The sequence below is a fragment of the Malaclemys terrapin genome, chromosome 3, assembly GCF_027887155.1.
Source record: "Malaclemys terrapin pileata isolate rMalTer1 chromosome 3, rMalTer1.hap1, whole genome shotgun sequence".
Lineage (NCBI taxonomy): Eukaryota > Metazoa > Chordata > Testudines > Emydidae > Malaclemys > Malaclemys terrapin.
Genome location: NC_071507.1, coordinates 108,542,661 through 108,564,731, shown reverse-complemented (window position 1 = coordinate 108,564,731; position 22,071 = coordinate 108,542,661). Strand labels below are relative to the sequence as shown.

At 39.6% G+C, this 22,071-nt stretch overlaps 1 long non-coding RNA gene across 3 annotated transcripts in view; it reads right to left on the bottom strand.

The window, feature by feature from the left end:
* Nucleotides 1-5,343: 5,343 nt before the first annotated feature.
* The window catches only part of LOC128834583 (uncharacterized), a 75,763-nt gene continuing 59,035 nt past the window's right edge, over nucleotides 5,344-22,071 (bottom strand). Inside the window, exons 2-4 of one of the 3 annotated variants that reach the window (XR_008444454.1) lie at nucleotides 18,760-19,909; nucleotides 18,563-18,635; nucleotides 5,344-6,162 (exon numbers count right to left, since the gene is read on the bottom strand). This is a non-coding gene — a long non-coding RNA (uncharacterized LOC128834583). Of the gene's footprint in view, nucleotides 6,163-18,562; nucleotides 19,910-20,550; nucleotides 20,624-22,071 lie in introns of those variants that run through there. The other 2 variants (XR_008444453.1, XR_008444455.1) reach the window with 2 other exon arrangements.

Here is a 22,071-nt window from a genome sequence, read left to right as displayed (position 1 = left end):
TTCATAGTGCCTAGATAAAGCAGGAAGTATAGCCAATAATATATTCTTAAATATGTTTGTTTCTTAAAAATGTCTATTTAAAAGGAATTCCACTAAACCAAAGACACAAGAAATGACCTAGTTTGGGATTTATCTCAATTATGTGTGCCAAGAATCATATAATAGATTTTGTTTTCCAGGAGCAGACTTGAAGTGGCACATGGAGTTCATTAAAATCAAGCTAATGGTTTCAATCAAGTTTATAATAGAATGGAATAGCCAGCCAGCAATTCAGATCCTTTAGAAATTAGTGTTGTAACTGCTGACACATAAGTGTGTCTGCTTCCTTCCAGTGATGGGCAAATTATTTGTCACCTACATATTTTATGTTTAGAAATATGCTAGGCTAACGATGTTTATTCATTTTTATGCCAAACCCCAAGTTTTGTGGATAATAGTGAGCAGGTCAGATGGCTTTGCAGTAGGATGACCAATGTATGTTTTTCTACTCAGCAGTCATATGTAAAACCATAGTAGTATTAGGACAAAACAGGTTATATTTCTTTCGTCAAGTGGCACCACATGTTTTAAACACAGAGCAAGTTACACTGGAAGAAATAGAGTGGCATGGCTTAGCTTCTTGATACAAGCAGTATGAATGTATGTTTTAAAGTATTTCTTATTCTCCTGCTTCTCAGTATAGTTTTGTAAATATAATTCTTTAAGTTCATAGTTTCCTATATTTTAAATTGTCCTTTATGTTGCTCTGTTGTGAGGGTTTGTTTTGTCCTCTTCAAACTGTTCTGCTACTTTGGAAAGGCAGAATGTTGTGTCTCATCTGCAAAGGCTTAACGATGTTTTTGTGTGCTGGTAAAAATACCTTAAGGAGATCTAGGGTCTCCTTGAAATTACTTGTTTAGGAGTCAGAAAATTGATTGAGTTTTTTATTCTTTGCTGTGTATACAACTTTAGCCTTCAGAGGGCAGCCCAAGGCAGTAGACTGCCTTTGCATGCCTGAGCAGATCAACATGTGTTTCAGTGCAACCTGAGTAACCCTAGTTGAGAATATGCAGCAAAAGCCAAAGCTAGCACTCCTCATCTGTCATTGCACTGAGGATAGCTGAGGCAGCCATATTTAATCAGCATCGAAACCTCCTCCCGGGTGATGTTTGTACCCTCTTGTAATATTTTATTCTAAGCCGTTTCCCAGACAGCATTATTGATTCATGTCATTATTCTCCACATAGCACTGTGTGCTTATGCAATATGATACCTGATTGCAGTTCTTTTTATGGACATAACCTCATAACAAAAAAGTAAGGTGACTATTGTATAACATTTAAACTGTACTTTGTGTGAAATACAAGGAAAAGAGCATATCTATCTCTATCTCTATATATCTCTATATATTCTATTATGTACCTTATTTTACATATGTTGATATTACATAAATGTGTATTTACATGAATGAGGACTGAAAATCTCAGCACAATAATTCGTAATGGTGTTTCCTGTTAAGTTCCGTTGTACTTAGCTTTGACAGTATTAAAGGTGTGGGGGGTATGGGTTTCCTATCCTAGGGTATGAGTCTACCCTAAACAAAGGACATAATTTGTAGAGTGTACGTGTTTAATTTCATTCTAAAATTCTGTAAATTTCTGTAAAATTCTGTAGATTAGATGTCTTGAGAGACAGTATAGCTTTCATCGGGCACAGTATACGCTTTCCATAAACAATTGGCATCCAAGCTACTCCCCTCATCTTGCTTTAAATTCCCTCTTTTCCCCCTCGCTTTCTAATATCAACTTTCATATAATTCCGTATTGCCCCAGGCTCTCTTGTTTCATAGACCAAATCACTTCTAGTAAGAAAAAGTGAGTTGATATATGAAGGAAACATTTCCTTGATGGGCATAGGAAAAAAAAAGCCTAAAGAATTTTCTTGATGATCCGTTTCATTTCCTAGTTATACTGCTTACAAGATAACCTTCCAAAGAATGCCTTGAGAAAGTGCCCCTCGAGCCTAATTGGGGGATTTCAGTTTCAATTAAAATGGTACATCCCCCACCTCCCCCCACCACATAAACACCACTCCCTCTGAAACTGAGAATAAGCCTGGAACTTTGGTCTGTGGAAGTAACTCAGTCAGTTAGGCTTCTGAGCTGGCAAACTTCAACGTGTAGTGCAGAAAAACTGCTGGAACAAAACCACATTTTTATATTTATATTTTTCCTCTGAATAATGGAGGCCCTGTAATATAAGGAGGGGAATGGAATGTTTTTTATAATTGGGAGAATGTAGTTGAGGGAAGACAATCAAATGTCCTTGAAAACACTTCAGGGTATCTGTCACATGTATTCACAGATTTAATGATTCCAGCAACTGGAAATGGAGAAGCACTGTGGAAACAGAGCAGGTTTCAAAACATGAAAATGGAAAGATGCTGCACTAAAACCAAGACTGAGTTAGTAAAGCAAGATGAAAAATACACAGAGCTTTTGAATGGAAATATATAATCAAAACTATACAGTATGGACAACTTTTAGGTACATAGAAACTGGCATATTGGATCAGACCAGTGGTGCATCTAATCTAGAATCCTGGCTCCAACAGTAACCTGTACCATATGTTTTGGAGGAAGATACAAGGAGGGCTGACACAGGCACTTATGAAATAACCTGTCAATAGGGGAAATTTATTCATAATCCCCTCAGTCAGTTGTTGGCTTGTATCCCAAAGCATCAGGGCTTATTTAACGTCTAAACATTTTTAAAATATACATACACACATATGAATATCCATTTTACATTACCTATCTATCTATATACACACACACATGCATCTATATGCATATACATAATATGTGTGCGTGTGTGTATCTATATATTCAAACACACACATGCTTCTATATGCATATACATTACACACACAAACAGAAATATACAGATACAATTACCTAGGCTTAAAAACTACACACCGGGAGGGAGAGGGGTGTGATGGTTTTTAAAAAGTTAATGCAGAAAAGCAGATACACGTTTTAAACTTTTTCCCACTCCCATCATGTTCTAATATTCTCCATTTCTAACTCATTTCCACTCTTTGTGCTGAAGGCCACTGCCCACATGGAGGTTGTGTCAGACTTCTCCATAAATGGAACAACTATCTGTTGACTAGGAGTACAACATTAAGCTTGCACACAATTCATCACTCACGTGAAGGGTCAGCCTTCTTCTTTGGAGTTCATATCTGTGCATTTTTGACACCCATTGTGCTTGCCCACTAAGCGATCTTGCTGAAAATCAGTCTAGAAGATCACACAAGAAATGAGCCTTTCATACATTGCTTTGCTGGCTACTGCTGGAAGCACAAGAAAAATATACACTCATCTAAAATACATTCTGCCTATTGCATTGACAGCAAAGCCAAGATGAAGCATTTCCTTTGAAAATAGGGAAATGGTCTTTTTAAAATAAGAGAGAAATCAATTTGCATGTTTCTCTTGGAATGTGATCCTCATGCACTCTGCTGCAGGCGTGAGCCAGATGCTTTCCTGTAGTTCAGACACTTATAGGTTAAAAAGTTCGCAAATCATTTCTTATCACTGTGTTCTGTTCATGTCTTTGTCATCGGGATGGGGGACGTGAGGCAAGAAAGGAAGAATAACTCCTTATTCCACATTCTCTACTGCACGTTCTTTCCCCCTTCAGTGTTTCGTAATACTTTTTTCATTCTAAGATTTTCAAAAGGGACTAGTCATGGGATGCCTTAATTTTTGGGTGCCCAGTTTGAGACACCTTAAAGGGGATTGACTTTCTGAAAGGGTGAGCACTTGCCATTTGAAAATTGAGCCCTTTTAAGGCATTTCAAGTTGGGCACCCGAAAGCGGAGGCAACCCAAATCACTAGTCACTTTTGAAAGTCTTGGCTCAAATTCATCAGTGTGCTCATCAATTTGCATATGGGCTGCATTAATAGTCCCATTGACTTCACTAATGCAAAACTCCAGTGACAACTTCACTGGGACTACTTGTGTGATTAACTGACCATCAGCATAAGTGCTGCACAATCTAGCGTTTATTTTGGCTTCCCTTTCTACCTTTCAAACTATGCCAAGGCATTTCCTCATTCATTGAATATATTCATATTAGAGATGTAAAAGAACTATTAGGCCTGCATGGCAGGATTTTTTTCTTGAATGTTCTACATTGTTTTGTCCAATCCAGTTTTAAATAATTCTCTTGATGTGGGTTGTTCACTTTTCCCTTGACAGATGTATCCACAGTCTAAGTGTTAGAAAATGGTTCTTGATGCAGTATCCAGCCTAAATCTTCCTTTCCTTGGTTTCTTATCTTTTTCTTTTCTTTTGTTATAGACAGGGCCGGCTCCAGGGTTTTGGCCGCCCCAAGCAGCCAAAAAAAAAAAAAGCCGCAATCGCGATCTGCGGCGGCAATTCGGGGGGAGGTCCTTCGCTCTGAGGCAGAGTGAGAGACCGTCCGCCAAATTGCCGCCGAATAGCTGGACGTGTCGCCCCTCTCCCAAGCGACCGCCCCAAGCAGCTGCTTGACAAGCTGGTGCCTGGAGCCGGCCCTGGTTATAGAATATTTTTATTGTGCTCACAGGTGACCAGTAAAATTGCATATATAAAGGAGATCAGGACAAACCTTTAAAGTTGTTCATAGGGATCACATTCACAGAGAACACAATAAAACAATAGAACACAGTTTTAACTAAGGAATATTTCTTTTTCTTATTTTCATCCCATTACTCCTAGTTTAATCTTCTTACCCACCCTAAAAATAAATCTTTCATATTTGTTACAAGCTTCAGATAGTTGCAAAAGATTAAATGGGGGAATTTCAATAGTGTCTGACTGATTTAGGAGCATAAATCCCTTTGGCTTTCATTGGGACTTCCACTCTTAAGTAATTTGAGTGCTTTTGAAAATCCAACCAGTAGAGCTGGTTGGAAATTTTTTTCCCCATCAAATAGCAGAATTGAAACATTTTGTGAAATCATGTCAATTTTGCCAAAATTTCATTTTGGAGAAAAGAAGCTGGGCGGTGCGGTGGGGGTAGAATTCCAACAATGTTGAAGTGCTGTTGCAACATTGTTGGAATGAAATATTTTGATTTTTTTCTCTTGAAATGACTTTTTGCTTCAAGTTTTTATTTTGTATTGTATTTTTAATGTAATATACATTTTTAAGAGAAACATTTTGATTTTATCTAAAATAAATGTTTCAGAAAAAAATAAATTTAAGAACAATTGAATTTACTTCAATGGAGAATGTTGAAATCAGGGCCTGATTATGAAATTCTGAGGCTCAAAGCTAATTTATTTATTTATTTTATTTATTTTATGTCAAGTGTAAGAGGCCCCATATCATAAAAAAATTAATTTATTATTCACAGAAAGGATATTGAATATATAAACACGAAAGCTTTATATTTGCATATATACAAAGGAAAAGTTGGAAAACTAGAATAATAATCATTTTCAGCAGCCCTCTGTAACGATGATATCATGACAGAAATAAATTTTAAACAAATTCTTTGAACTAATTGTGTATATAAGTAAAGTAGAAGTAAACAATACAATATAAAAATACAAAATAAAAAGAATACACTAAATAATACAATTTACTAGAAGAAGAGTTCAATAAAAACCTATGTTATTTTACCATGGATATTTCTGTGAAAGTTAGTGCTATTTTGTCTATATTCTCACAGGAAAACAAGAGAGGATATATATATATATATTTTTACACCATGAATAAGGAAAATTATCCTTCTTTTCATATGAATAAATGAAAAAAAATTGATTAATTTTGTTAGGGAAATACAAAGTTTATACAGATTATATATAAAATATATTTACAAATGTTTATTCCGATTTAATTTTAGTTACAAAACAATGAATTGTTGGGATTTTTCATTTGCCATACTAAAAAAATACAATGTATTATACATATGATATGTGATTTATAAGTCTATATGAGAATTTTTACATAGCATAATACCTATAATAAAATATTATCTTGTGCACTCCAAACCCGCCGAGCAGAAAATCCCAGTCTTTTTTCTAGGCAGACATCTCTCTTCACGTTCGCTTCTCTATCCTCTGTCTCCCCCAGGACCACTAATTAATCTTGAGTAAACACCTCGGACACACAGAGTGAAAACAAGCTATATGAGCAAAAGAGAAAGAAAGAATTTACCAGAAAAAAGACCTCTATTTATCTTTTCGTCAGCACTCTCTGATATTTGCTGTGAAGTTTCCCGAAACTGACGGGGGAAGCCAACACAAATTTATCCTCCTCAGGATCCAGTCGACCCAAATTCATAAGACGATCACTTGCAAACTCAATCATGTGAAACATGGATAGCGCATGAAGCAGAAAGTGGCGTGTGCACTAAAATACAAATCTGTACATATGTACAGATCAAAAGAAGAACGAACATACTAACATACGAGTAAGAGCTTGGCAGGATTGCTTCACGAAACTGCCGGCTCTGACTTCACATTTTTCCCAATTTTATTGGCAGTGAGATTATTTATTTATTTAAATAAGTTATGAATGTTACCAGTAGCAGCTGGCCAACAAAACGCTGCCGTCGGAGACTGATAGCATACTTACTCATAGAAATACTAATTTTACAAGTGCAATTATTGATTTTTTTTCTCAGCCCCTGGCCTCCCGCCTGTCAATAATGAACAATTAGTGAATGGTAAGAGTAGGGTAAGGGTATTTGTATAGCCAGATATGCCTATTTTTGTCATATTTGAATAAAAATGTCTATATTTAGAGAGAATCTTCTTTTTCCCATATCTCCTTTATTTATCAACCGATTTTGAAAATATTTGAAATGGAGTCAGTTTTTTTGTTTTTTTGTTTTTAGAGGCCCCTCAGATTGCGAGGCCCTAAACTGTCGCTTAGTTAGTTTATACCTTAATTTGCCACTGTCTGAAATTCTGGGTTTTGCTCTGAAACAGAACAAAACAAATCTTTGAGATCTCAAAATCCTCTGCAAAATGTAATTTCCTTTCTGTGCCCAGCTTTGCCTACCACATACATACATGTACCACACTGACATTTGGGCAACATACGTCTCTTTAGTTCTTCACCTCTCCCCATAAGCAAATCCTTCCAGCCTCGTAATTATATTTTTCTACTCTGAATCCCTTCTTAATTTGTTGACATTTTTGTGATATTAAGATGGTCAGAAGTAAACAGAATATTTTGGGACCAGGCTAATCATTACTATTTACATTATGTCTCCGTATGCGTCCCGTGTGCATATTCACTGTTTTTTCCTTTTGCCACCATATTGCATTTCCAACTGTTATCTAATTTGTTATCCACCAGCACCACTCTACACATTTTTGCTTTCCAACTATCCATCTGCCTGTGCCATTCAGTGTATTTGTCACTGATTTCTGTGGATTAGACCATTAGAGCTTTATTTTATTTCTCTGATATCAGTGTGCCTACTTGCAGATTAAAATACTATTCAACCTGAGTAAGGGTGGTATAATCATGCCCTCATTGATAAACAAAGAGTTGCAAAGAAATGCACAAAGATCAGTGTTAGACATGGTTTATTTAATAATTTTGTTAATGATCGGGAATAAAATGTAAATAGCATGTTAATTAAATTTGTTGCTACTAAAGTGGAGGTTATACAAATTCCAATCAAGACAGAGAAATATAAGGAAATTGGAAAGGTTAGAAATACGGTCAGGAAGTAAGAAAACAATGTATGCAATAGAAAAATGCAGTCTGATAGTAACACGGATATTCAATGGCATACACATAAATGTAAAACAGTAATACCTACAGTGGTTCTAGTGGACAGCAAATTAGATATCTTACAGTCGTAATAAGGGGGTAAAAAAAAGTCAGTTTAGACTGCATATATAAAAGGTATTATGTCACGCACCAGGGTGGTGATAGTCCTTACACAGAGCAATAATGAGACTGCACCTAGAAAACTATGGTGTAAATCAGCATAGCTCCAATGGTTTCAGGACAGTATCTCAGGCATAAGACTCTTATCATCTGTTTTTTCCAGGACAAAGCCCACACCAGCATTACAACAATTGATGCTAGATGTCAGTTTCTTTGTGTCTGAAACTGTCCTTTTTCTTGCCTTGTGATGGTTTCTAGCTGAGAACGATGATCTTTCAGGGTCAAACTAATGGGAACCAGTGGAGTACCTCCTTCCTTCACTGTCCCAACACTGTGGAACTCTTCCAAAGATGAGGATGAGCCAAGTCTTGTCTTGTTTGCAACACTATACAGAACTCTCTTCACATACAGTTTGCCATTGATGTTAGTGGACACTCCCATTAAATATCAGTGGGCTTTGGATCAGAACCCTACTCTGTGAGAGAATCTCTCATCTAGCACTTGCAATGACTTTTCCCTCAGCCTGTGATGACTCATCCTTCAGGTGTGCTGCAGCAGCCAATCCATTAGCCAGGAGTGGGTCAGATGACCCTCCCAGATGATCCACAGAAAAAGCAGTGAACCGGTTTGTGCAACATCACCACTTGGCTGGGAACTCTCCCCCTGCCTCGTGGTGTTACAAACTGTCAGAGCTTCGAGCTTGCTCTGGCTCCTGCCTCAGGCTTGCAGCCAGCTCTCGCCAGCTGGCTCGTCAACAGATCCACCTGCACCTGCCTGAACTGGCTCTACCCCTGCCTGGGTGAGTAGCCCACAGACCCCCTTCAGAAGAGAATGGTAAAAGCTTTTGGTCCTACACCTCTACTTCAATATAACACTGTCCTCAGGAGCCAAAAAATCTTTCCGCGTTATGAGTGAAACTGCGTTATATCAAACTTGCTTTGATCTGCCAGAGTGCGCAGCCCCGCCCCCTGGAGCGCTGCTTTACCGCATTATATCCGAATTTGTGTTTTATTGGGTCGCGTTAAATCGGGGTAGAGATGTACTTTGAGCAGAACACACAGAGAGATTCAGTTAAATAACACTTAGTTTAGAACTGCCGATAAGTAGATAAATGGTAATCATAGATCTATTATTATACTGTTATATTATAGTTCACTATTATATATATATTATAAGGGAGAGTCACTAATTTATTGTATTCTGTATATTTTTAGATTAAACAGGAAAGTGCAGTTACGAAAAGATGCAGCATATGATAAAGCTGATAAACACACGTTGATGTCAAGTTTCCCTATTGTTTAGATTGTGTTTGCCCCTCATTACAGTCATTTGTTCTGCATGGCCAGGGTTGAGTTCCATATTTTGCTTTTGGCAGCTGAGAGCTATTATTGGGCTGCAACATCTGTTTCAACAACAGTGGGTCCCTGGTCAGCAAAACTAATTAAAAAAAGAAGCCCAGAGCAAAATACCATGACCTAGCTAATGTGTGTATGTGAAAACAGGGTAACGAATGGAATAATGAAAACTTTTGTATGCTTAGAATTATGTTAAAAAATGCAAGTGGTGAAAAGGCTTGGAATTGTTCATGTCACACTGCTATGAACAGTACAAGTGAAGGTTATGATACTGCAAACACTTGTGCAAGTAGGCAACTTTACACACATGAATATTGCCATTGAACTCAGTTAGATTACTTAGTTGTGTAAAGTTTCTCATGTGCATAGGTGTTTGCAGGATTAGGTCCCAAGTTTCCTGGGTGCTGTGCCTGAGTTTTGCTAATGTGTGATAGTAACTATCCAGAATTATCAACTGTATATTTAGTAATGATGTTCTGCAAATTTGCACTCATCAAGATAAAAGTAAATGACGCTGGTGAGATCTTGGCAGGATTATGACTGGGATCCAGGCAGTTGGGCATAACGGTCAGAGCCGTGGGGTTGGCCAGGCCTGGAGGTTAGAGCAGAACTGAGTAGAGGCAAGAATCAGGACGGGGGGATGCATGGGAGTGTAGTCAAGAGCAGAGCGTCAGAGCCAGGGATCAGCAGCTGAATGCCGGAGCGAATGAGTGAGCCAGGGATGTGGTTGGGAAGCAGAGCCTGGAGTCAGAGCCAGGGGTGCCAAGGATGGAGAAGGGCAGGAACTGAAGCAGTCACAAGAGCAGGCTGGGCAGGAGCAGGAAGCAGAACCAATCACAGCTGCAGGCATAGACTGCGCTGAGCAGCCGGTGTGCTCTAGCTGCTGCTGGGTCAAGTTGTTGCTAGCTCCATTCCTCCACCAGTCAGGAAGTGTAATCAATCAGGCAACCCCTGGCAGGATCAGCTGTGGCCAGTGTGTTGCTTAGAGACTGACCCTGCTGCAGCTGGCTACTTGACAGTTCTCCCCACACCAAATACTTCTCCATAAGGTTCCTACCTGGCCGGTATTTGACCAGCCTGGCTGGGATTTTTATGGTTTTGCCAGTTGCCAGAAAAATAATTTAATCTACCATTTTTTTAACATGGGTCTAAAGATTTGCATTATCATCACAATACACTGGGATATGTAATGTTAAAAATTTCTGTGTCCAGCTAAAGATGCTGCAGTGTTCCCACTGCTGCAGTTTAAGTGACAACAGATCAAAACTGTTGAAAATACAGCAGCTGTCTGCCCACCAACACACACGTGCACTGTGCCTATGTGTGTGAGAGGGTTTGCCTCATGCAAGAGTGAGGAGATGTACGATGTTATCAATCTTTTCTATATGTGTTATCTCTCTAGCTACTATAAGTGGCTGTTGCGGGAGGGTGTTGCAGAGTTGCCTTGTGATTGGGGCTTGGCGTTGCGGTGGGCTTGCCTTGTGGAGGGCGGGGAATGCTGGCGGGTTTTTGCATTTCAAAAAGTAACTCTACTTCTCCCTGACCTAGCAAGGAAGAGAGGAGTGATATTTATATTGGGCTGATGAAAGAAGATGACTTGTTTGAGAAGAAGGCATTAGACAAAATGCTCAGGACAGCAGGAACAGGAAGCTGTAGAAGTAAGAACTATGTGGTTGCCAGAGTGATAGCTGAGATCATTCCAAAACATTCCTGTTTCTTTCTCTTTCCAGGTTGACTATATGAGTTCTGAACTGTTTAAAACAGAACAGAACCCAACAGATGCTTTGTATTACATGCACGTAGACAAAAATTCAATGATTTTTTTCATATATGGGCTGAACTTCATGGCATAAGAGGGAGCAAGAAGCCCCTCTACGCCCCTTGCACAGGCTATGCTGGGGCAGAGGAGGGAATTATGTATTTCAGATTCACAATTTTTTTCCTGTGCAGCACTTGAGGCTTCACAACTTCCATACACAGGGCTTATGGCAAAATTACAATGAAGCCCTATTTGAATGTTAACAGATACCGATAACTAATCAAAGATTTACATAATTAATGTATCAGTTCATAGTCCAAGAATATATTATTTTTTTATTAATTGGTTAATATATGGCACTATGTGCTTCATACTTACTGAAGTCTTCTTTTAAAGGCTGGAACCTCAGCCTGAAAAAAATTCATTTTTCTGATAGCATGAGCAGGTAAAATACCTCTATGTTACTCAGAAACTATTTTAGCACTTTCAATATATTTTAAACATTTTCACAGTCTTATGGGGAAATGACAGAAGATAACCAAAAGGTGGGTACAAATTTCCATTTCCATGGCACGTTATTGTCGCAGACTGTTATGAAAGAAAGAAAAAATAAGGACTTTTATATATTTGGGCTGAGATTTGTCAAAGGAGTCTAAAGGTACCCAAAGTTGGGCACCTAACTCTTAAATTCAAGTTCTTAGAAAACCTCAGTCTTGAAACAGAGTCAAAATTTTCTGTAAAATTTTCAACGGGTAGCATAAGATAAAATTGCAAGAGGATCCTTTACCTATGTTCTCTCCCATAAACCCAATGGGATTTTAAAAGTCTAGGCTTCTGAAATTTTCCAGTTGATGAACACATGTGACATTTTGCTAATTACTGGTTGTGTACTGAACAGAAGTTCAATGTAACTCGTGTGTTGTAAAACCTCAAAACCCTTAGTTTGAGTTTTTCTTACAAATTTGAACTTTGCCAGGTTTGATGTGTAGATTGGGAAAGGCAAGTTGGACTTGATGGGTAAAATTCTATGGCCTGTGTTACGCAAGAGGTCAGACTAGATAACCCTAATGGTCCCTTCTAGCCTTAAAATCTATGGGTGATATCCAACCCCATTGAAGTCAAGGTAAAACTTCCATCTTTTTAATTCAAACAGAGCAATACTCAGAGTCTGTCAACACAGGCAGAGTGTAACTAGAGAGAACAGTTCTACAAACCTGTTTGCTGAAACAGTCAATTTTTGTTAGTTCTATTTAGCCAGGCCCGCCGACAGCAATTTTGGGGCTCAGGGCAGACCAGTCAATGGGCCCCCAGCAAGGATGGCTGAGGTTTTTGGGCGGTGCTACACCTGCATTGGCTGGTGCCCAGCTAGCTGCTATCGGCTGTGCTGCTGGGCGTGCTCTTCCAGCATGGCCAGGGCTTCCACATGCTCACCTGGGTGCTTTCCACCCTCTGCGTGCCTAGGAGCCCTGCAGCCCGCCCGAGCGATTTAAAAGGGCCCAGTGCCATGGGTGGCAGATATTGAAGGCAGGGATGGCTATGCCTCCCCAAACAGCCTTGCGTGGCCCTGCCCACGCTCCACACCCAGGCCCCTTCCTGCTTCCTGGGCTGTGCTGAGGGGGGCTTTTCCTCCCGTGGCCAGGGCCCCAGGCTGGGGGGCTAATGAGGGCTGCTGGCATTTCAGATCTGGGGGGCCCATGCCACCCACTCACCCATCTGGTATTCTGAGGATAGCGGGGGCCGTGCTGCCTGCTCATCCTCCCGGCATTCCAGGGCTGGCAGGGGAGACCGTGATGTCCACTCACCCGCCTGGCATTCCGGGGCTGGGGGGGGGGTGCCGCTTGCTCACCCGTCTGACACTCCAGGACTGGCGGCACTTGGACAGCCTGGGGTGTATGTGGGGGAGGGGGGTGGCTACCGCATTGGGGTGGGGAGGAACTTTGGTGGGAGAGGCGGGGCCTTGGGCAGAAGCGGTGGTCCGGGCCGGGGGCTAGCCTCCCCAAGCTGGGGGTTCACCTGCTGCCTATGCCACGGACCCTTTTTAATCACCTGGGAAATTGCCCCCTTTGCCTCCCGTCCGTCCCCCCCACCCCTCCCCATCAGTGGGCCTGTATTTAACACAATATTTTTTGACAGTGTGACAACTACAAATGGGTTTTTGTGCCTGGTTTTAACACAGAAACACTAATTTTTATTTTAGCCTTTTTCTGACCTGAACTCCTGCTTATCTATGATTTCATTTAATATGAAAAAAGAATCATTAGACCCTACTTTCTTGAAGACATCTAACTTATCTAAGTAATTCTTAACTTGCTCTTTACCTATTTTATCTGCAGCTCCTACCCCATTTACACTAATGTTCACTACGTCCGTTGTCTGATCACTGCTAACTTTTTTTTGATGAAAACTGAATTAAAAAAAGACATTTAACACTTTGGCAATTGCAGCATTTTCTGCTGTTGTCTTTCCCTCCTCATTTAGTAATGGACCTGCCTTGTCCTTGGTTTTCCTCTTGCTTCTAATATATTTGTAAAATGTTTTTGTTATCCTTTATGTCCTTAGCTAATTTAATCTCATTTTGTGCCTTGGCCTTTCCAATGTTGTCACTACATGTTTGTTTTTCTTACTATATACATCCTTCATAATTTGACCTAGTTTCCAATTTTGTATTACTCTTTTTATTGAGTTTCAGATTGTTGAAGATCTCCTGATTAAGCCAGCATGGACTCTTACCAGACTTCCTATCTTTCCTATTCATTGGGATATTTTGATCTTCTGCCATTAATAATGTGTCTTTAAAAACCTGCCAAATCTCCTGAACTCTTAGACCTTTTCCCCCCTTAGACTTGCTTCCAACAGGATCTTATTTACCAGCTCTCTGACTTTGCTAAAGTCTGTCTTGTTGAAGTCTGTTGTCTTTATTTCACTGTTTTGCTTCTTACTGTTTCTTAGAAATCATAAACTCTGTCATTTCATGATCACTTTCACCCAAGATGCCTTCCACCTTCAAATTTTTAACTGGTTCTCCCTATTTGTCAGAATCAAAGCTAGAACAGCCTTTCCCCTAGTCTCTTTCCCCACATTCTGTAATAAAAAGGTGTCTCCAATGCATTCCAAGAACTTGTTGAATACTTTGCGTCCTGATGTATTTCTCAACAGATGTTTGGGTAGTTGAAGTCCCTCATCATCACCAAATCCTGTGCTTTGGATGATTGTTAGATTTTTTTTTTTTTTTTTTACAAAAGCCTCATCCATGTCTTTTTCCTGGTTAGGTAGTCTAACTAAAGTATAGCCCTCCCATGACATCACCCTTGTTTTTTACTCCTTTTATCTTTACCCAGATATTTTCAACAAGTCTGTCTCCACTTCTATCTTTGTCTCAGTCCAAGTGTATATATATTTGATATAAAAGGCAACACCTCCTCCCCTTTCTCCCTGTCTGTCCTTCCTGAACAAGCTTCTATACCAATATTCCAGTCATGTGAATTATCCCATCAAGTCTCTGTGATGTCATAATTGTAAATATTCACTAGTATCTCTAGTTCTTCCTATTTATTCCCCATATTTCTTGTATAAGTATGCAGATATCTAAGATTTCTCCTCTATATTCCCTGTTGTCTCTCCTTTGTTCCTGCTGTGATTGCCTATCTTCCCCCTAGATTCCAACCATTTACCCAGGTGTCCATGTTGTGGACTTTCCTGTGAGCTTTTGTCTCCTGCCCCTGTTGAACCTAATTTAAAGCCTTCCTCACTAGGTTAGTCCATCTGTATCCGAAGATACTCTTCCCCTTCCTTGATAGGTGGACCGCCAACTCTGCTCAGCAACCCTCCTTCTCATAACAGCATCCCATGCTCGAGGAAGCTGAATCTTTCCTGGTGACACCATCCGCGCAGCCAGGCATTCATCTCCAAGATGTGTCTGTCTCTAACCTTGACAACTGGAAGGATCGATGAGAACACCACCTCTGCACCCAATTCCTTCACCCTTACACCCAGCACCCTGTAGTCACTTGTGACCTGCTCAGTGTCATACCTCGCATTAATGCTCACGTGGATGAGCAGCGTGAGGTAGTAGTCAGAGGCCAGATGATCCAGGGCAATCCTTCAACAATGTCTCTGATATGTGCCCCTGCCAGGCAGCACACCTCTTTGGATGTGACATCAGGCTGGCAGATGGATTCCTCTGTTCCACATAGAAGGAAGTCACCGATCACCACCATCCTTCATATCCTCTTGGGAGTGGTGGCCACGATCCTCCCAGCCTTGGAGGTACGTGGCTTCTCCTCCACCACTTTTGTGGGAGATTCCTCATCTCTCGTTGCCAGGGCAACATATTATTTTTATCTCCGTGGAATCTCTGAAATTCTTTTCCATTCATTCGTGTGGGAAGACTGCAAGATTAAGATTTATGGCCATCCTTGCCATTTCTTGCGTGGTCATTAGGAGTAGGATCCAAATCCGTTAAATTCATTGGAAAAATTCCCACTGACTTTAATGGGCTTTGGAGCAGGCCTTAGGTGTCTGAATTAATGACTATTGGTTGTTATTTTAAGTTATAAAATCCTTGGCAAGTACTGTGTTCTCAGTTGTCTGAGTCTATTGTTGGTGCTCAACAAATTATAAAAGTAAAAATTATAATTCTACTCCTGGTATTCTAAATGTCACTGGTGAGATTTGGATTGTCCACAGATAATTCTCTTTGGTAGGCTATAATCTAGGCTAATTTATCAATCTAGCTTGATGTGTATTACCTTGTCTTATTGATCAGATCACTTTGTGATCCATTTCTGTGTATATCATAGAATATCAGGGCTGGAAGGGACCTCAGGAGGTTATCTAGTCCAATCCCCTGCTCAAAGCAGGACCAATCCCCAGACAGATTTTTGCTCCAGATCCCTAAATGGCCCCCTCAAGGATTGAGGTCACAACCCTGGGTTTAGCAGGCCAATGCTCAAACCACTGAGCTATCCCTCCCCCCCATGAATGAGTTTTTCCATTTTTGTCATTAAGTTGTACAGTCTCCTCCTAACAATCATTTTTTGTTCCACTTCAGGTACAACACCATCGTTTGCCAACTGAGCCACTACTGTAATTATCCTTTTACCATTCTGCAATTAAAAACATCCATCAAAATTCATTTCTGTTTTGCTTGAAACACATCTTGTTTGTGGCATTTACAGTTTCTGGAAATTAACTAAATGCATGGAGTTCATTTATCATTTAGTTCATGATGTTCAATGATTATATCTCAGGTAATGATAACATTGGGCTGCTTTTTCTATTTGTATTAGGTGGCAGAGTGAAGCTTTTTTTAAACAGCTATTGTGGAGATTAAATTGTTACTAAAGCTAGTAGCTAAAATATATTTTTGGGGTAGGATTAAAAATGATTTTTTTTCTTTAAAAAAAATTTTTTTTTTTTTTTGGTATTTCAAAAGCTAAAAAAATACCAAAAACTTCCCATGAAAAATGTAATTAAAAAAGCCATTTTTCTTCCAAATAAGTTTGACCAATTTTGCAGTAGTTCTATTTAGGATTAAATTTTCAACAGGGCTTCAGCCTGATTTCCCTTTAACAGGCACAGTTTGCACCTCTAAGTCCACTTGAGACGTATCTAGTTCCCTTCTTTAACTCTCAGTAGAACACAGGCCTGGGCTCACCTCTTTGCTCCTCTCTCTCTGATTACCCTGGCAGCCAGAATAGGTTCCAACTGCCTATCTTCTGCAGCAGTTGTTGGGAGGCAGGGGAAGAGTAATTCTGCTTCCTGATGGTAAGGCAAGGTGGCTACTTTCTGACATAACAAGGACTCTGTCTGTTAAAGGATTAGGTTGGCTAAAGTCCAGCCCAGCAGGGCAGGAACTTTTTTTCCTGACTCATTTTGCCAGGGTACAGGTGTTCCACTTTGTTCCTTAGATGTTTGTCCAAACTAAATGTTGTCTGATAAAAATGAAAAAAATTGCGATTCACTTGAAATTGAAAATGGTGCAGATAATAATCATATGATACCATGGGCCCAGTGCTGGCTGGACTTTCATCTCTTGCGACCCCATAGCACAAGTGGTATGTCAGAGCAGAATTTGGCCCCAGGGCTTCAAAAAAGTTAATGCCAAGGCCTCTGTCAACAGTTTGTGAACCTTGGGAAAGATTTACAGTGGTTCAACCCTTGCAAATTTAACACGAGTCTTGCAATATGTGTTGATTTTGTTAAAATCCCAATTCCTGGAGTAAGCGATTACATGAGAATCTCAGACATCATTAGGAAGGAAAAGTAAATTTCTAGACTACATGGTTGTGGAGAAGAGGTTTAAAAATGTGATGCAGGGTCTAGTTGGCTCAAAACAGAAGAGAAATAAAAAGAAACCAAAATGTACTAGTTGTAGAAAACCTCATGATTTTTAAGCCAATCTTATGATTTTTTTAGAAGACTTGACTCATGATTATTGAACTGTTGGGGTTGGCAGCACTAAAAGAAACACACAAATCATCAGATATCAATTTAAACTTAAAGTTTAAGTCTTAGGTTTCAGTTTAAACTTAAGGTCTTTTTGCACCTCCTCCAGATCTGGGGTTTGGGCTCATGCCCATATTTAATAAAAAGGGTACTGTCAAGTTAAATGAGTAAAGAGGTGCTGTCAAATGAGGTAAATATCTAACTATGATCACCATGCTGTATTATTTTCACTTATGCCTTTAAGTGTTTTTGGGCAGGAATCTGATGATTGTTCAGTACAGAGAGAGTACAGTCAACAAAATAATATTTACTGTAGTGATACAGAGCTACTGGGACCTAGCCAAAAGGCACAGTGGTGCTTATGAGCAAAAGATAAAAGCAGAACCAGTGGGACCATCTAAATTGAATTTTGAGGTTCCTTTAACAAGAAATAAAGGACTGACGTCTTTCCAGTAATACTATACTTTCACATTACATCTGATTTGCAGTTGAATTATAACATCTACAGCGCTTAATATGGCCTTGATTCACCACTGCACTACTCCAGTTTTACAGTTCTGTAACTACATTGATCTAGTTACAAAGGTATAAAATTGGAGTAACACAGTGACGATGAATCAGGACAGCAACCTTGTCAAGAAAGAATTATGGACCAGATCTTCGACTCATAGCTTCATTGACGTCAAAGGAACTACATCAATTTATGCTAGCTCAGAATCTGGCCCAATTTGTAATAATTCAAAAGTAACCATGAAGTGTTGAAATCATAAACATTCCTACTGATTAGCATGGTGTTAACATAGTTTACTCTAGTGTTTTGATTTATATCTCATATTCCAAATATGAATCATGTTCTAATTACAAACATATTAGACTTTTTTTTTTTGCCTTGAAACATTTTTTTTAAAGATAATTGCATTTCAACTGTTTGAAACTTACCCACAGCTTGGGGTTATGCTGCTCTCTGATCTGAGTAACTGATGTTTTTCAAATTCCTTGGTGCACTGATTGCAATGCTAATCAGTTAGGTGAAATAGGAACAAGTAACTGGTACTTTCTGTCATTTCTAGCACTACAAACAGTGACTCCAACATTTATGCTTGAGTTGAACTAACCTTGGAATATCTGCTCACATTCACCTGAAAGTCAATGGACATCTGGAGCCAAACAGCCTTTATAGACTAACTTCTAAAAATGGGAAATAAAAACAAAACAACAAGAGCAACACAGCCTCTTAAGCATGTCTCCTAAGTTTTACCCTGGGAGACTGGATGGCTCAGGGGAATTGATAATGGAAACTGAAGCCATTCACCTGGAGTTTTTTTCCCAATCTGATCCAGATTAATATTGACTGAAAGTCTTTCATATCTGGCAGCTATTCCTTGGTCTCTGTGAAACAGTTAGTGGTCTCAGGCCAATTTCTAGTAGCAGCCTTATTCACAGGCACAGCAGAGGGGCCAAGAAGAGAATCAACATGGTGGCTGACCTGCAACTCTCTCCCTTAAAGGTGGTCCCTACAGGTCAAGGACAAGGTACTTTAGCAGGGAAGTGTGGGGCAGTCTGCAGTGCTGATGCTTGTGGGGTCAGTAGAGGAATTTATTTCATAATGACAATGGGCCAGAGGGATGAAAGGGAAAGAGTGACCCCAGGGCAGTAATAAAAGAGAGTTACCAAGTGCTGGGAAAGGGCACATCAGTTGCAATGTTGCGATGTCAAGGCCTTTGCTCGTCAATGGCGTATCGTAGTAATAACTATGCTTTGCACTTGAATCGCAGTTGTCATTCAAGGATCTCCCTTCAAGACAGGGAGATTTTCCCAAGCACAAATAACAGTTAGGCATATAATTTCCATTGTAAGTCAATGGGAACTAGGTCCCTAATTACCATCAGTGTCTTTGAAAATCTGATTGGCCACCTGAAATATATATTACAGAATAACTTGTGCTCATGGTTTCTCGGTTTAAAAAACTATTCATTCTCCTATTACATGTTGTTTTTTTCCCAAGTACACAAAGAAATGAAAGGAAATACTGGTAGCCTCAGAATTAATGTCAGTGACTATAATTGTAGATTTTACTCCTGGGTTGCGCTAAAGTAATGCTTTGCAGCATAGGATGACATTGAGAAGGGGAAGAACAAATTTATACCCCACCTAGCATTAGGGGTAAAGAGACAGCTAGTTTTAGCAAAAAACAGATCTCCCAAAAGCAGCCTATACATTCAGTTAGGTTCTCTGTCCATAGCTGGAGATGAGCTTAGGCTGAACATGCAGCACAGCATCTAAATACAGGCAGGTAATCAGGTAACTTGACCCACTTGATACCTACTTGAAAAAGTACAGGTTGGGTGTGCGGTACCTAAACTAATTACTCAGAAATGATTGCCTGGATTTGTGCCAAGTATTATCTCACCCGTCTTCAGCACTGCTCCAATGGAATGAGGAGAGACAGAAAATACAGTAACCTGAGAAGGAGATAAGAGCAAGAGAACAGTGAGAATGATCTTTAGCTGAGCAGTAGATGTTCTGTCTCTGCATTGCTCTTTTTCCCCGATTCTACCTGAAGTAAAGCATGCATCATCTTCTCCCTTTAAATAGATCAGTTTCCAAAATGTTTCAGCGGTATCACCCATGCATGTACTGAAAAACACGGGGTAGTCCACCCACTGTGAATAAATTTACACCACAGGGACTTACTAACCATTGGCTGTACTAGCATGGAACTGTCAGTGTGTAATCAGACCACTGGTAGCAGTGGAGGTATGCTTGGTTAATGCTGTGCAAATAAGATAGGTTCTAATCCAAAGGTCCATTAGAGTCAATGGAAAGACTCCCATTGCCTTTGAGTTTTGGATGAGACCCACAGAGAGCAGCAAATTTTGCTACAGCTGGGAAAAGCCAGCCATTATTATCTGATGTAATAAACAACCTCTTTATTGAGGCCAGTCAAAGGCTTTTGGAGAAGCCAGTAGGGTAAGTTAAAAGATAGGAAGACAAAAGAATTAAAGAAGCACAATACTTTTCGCTAGTTCTTTGTAATGTCTGAGTAAAATCTAGTGATTTTGTGTACAGATGGGACAACTCATTTGCCAAATTTAAAACTCACTTGAGAAATATGGGTTGTAGCTTTAGCACAAGATTAGAACCTTTTGAGGTAATTGGGGAGGAAGACATCTGGTACTGGGAGCTCTTTGATTTAGAAGACAAAGGCACAACAAGATGGAGTGACTGGAATCTGAAGGCAGCAAAATTCCAACTGGAAAAAAGATGCGTATTTTTAACAATGGGTAATTAACCGTAGACCAGTTTAGCCAAGGGATGCAATAAATTCTCTGGGTAAAATCCAGGCCCCCTTGAAGTCAATGGAAATTTTGCCATTGACTTTAAGAGGGCCTGGATTCCATTCTCCATCACTTGAAATAAAAATTGGATATCTTTTTAAGAGAAATGCTCTAATTCAACCACTAGTTATTAGGGTCAGTCAAGGATTACCGAGTGAAATCTAAGATCTGGATTAAGCAATGGGTCACACACTAGAAATTTATTTGGTCCTTTCTGGTGTTAAAGTATAGCAATCTATTAATTGATTTCTGTTTGGTGTTATATGTTTATGGACACAAATTATATGTATGTGAATATTAAAATGTAAATAAATAAAACACCAGACACCTATAGATAATATTGTGGAATGCAAAACATTTCTTTATCTTCACAAGGTAGAACTGACAAGAATCTCCCAAATAATGTATTTAGTCATCCCTATGAGTGACTGATTCTTTCCGCTCCTTATCTTATGCAACTCAGTATATTTATTTTTAAATGTATAAAGGCATGTAGTGCTAGTGAAATAGTGATTGACTGGCTGCACTGGAAACTGCAGTCCATATTTATCCATAGAACATACAGCTTGGGCATTTGTCAGTGTGTTTACCTATTGCTTCGCTTTTTATATCGTGTGGGGTTCAGGTTGGGGATGCTGCATGTTTACCCCAGTTCCCTTTCCATGATTTCAGCAGAGTTCTTGCTCCACATGTAAGGATTAGAGAGCAGACCAGTCTTCATCTTTGAACTCTATTTTGACACTGCCAACAAGTGTTGCAATTAGTGCCAACAAAAAAGGTCTTGTTTCTGTGGCTGGGGAGAGGACTTCAGTACTATCACACTAGCATCTTTCATGAGAACTAAACTTACTACTTTTTAAAAAAAAAATCATAGGGCCTGATCCTTAAAGGCCATTGAATTCAATAGAAAAACTCCCATTGACTTTAATGGGTTTTGAATTTAAACCAGTAGATGTTGAGAAAAATAACCCGGAAAATAGGAGACTTTATACATTTGACTTCAAACTGAAACTGAATGAGGGCAAATTACTCTGAGTTAAAAGAATCTGCTTGCTTTTGCTGCCAGTTAGTTTCTTTCTGTCATCTTTGGTGGTCATCTGAATTCTTAGACAAAGGAACTCTATGTGCTGTATGTGGCTGCTCCTCCAAAGTGAACCAACAGCCAAAATTACCTGTGACCTTTCCCATGAGCATGAGCAGAAACCTCTCCCAGAGCGAGATAAAGAAATTAGAACTTCATTCTTCCGTGGTTTACTCCTAGGAATGCTTCTTGGCAAGATGCTAAG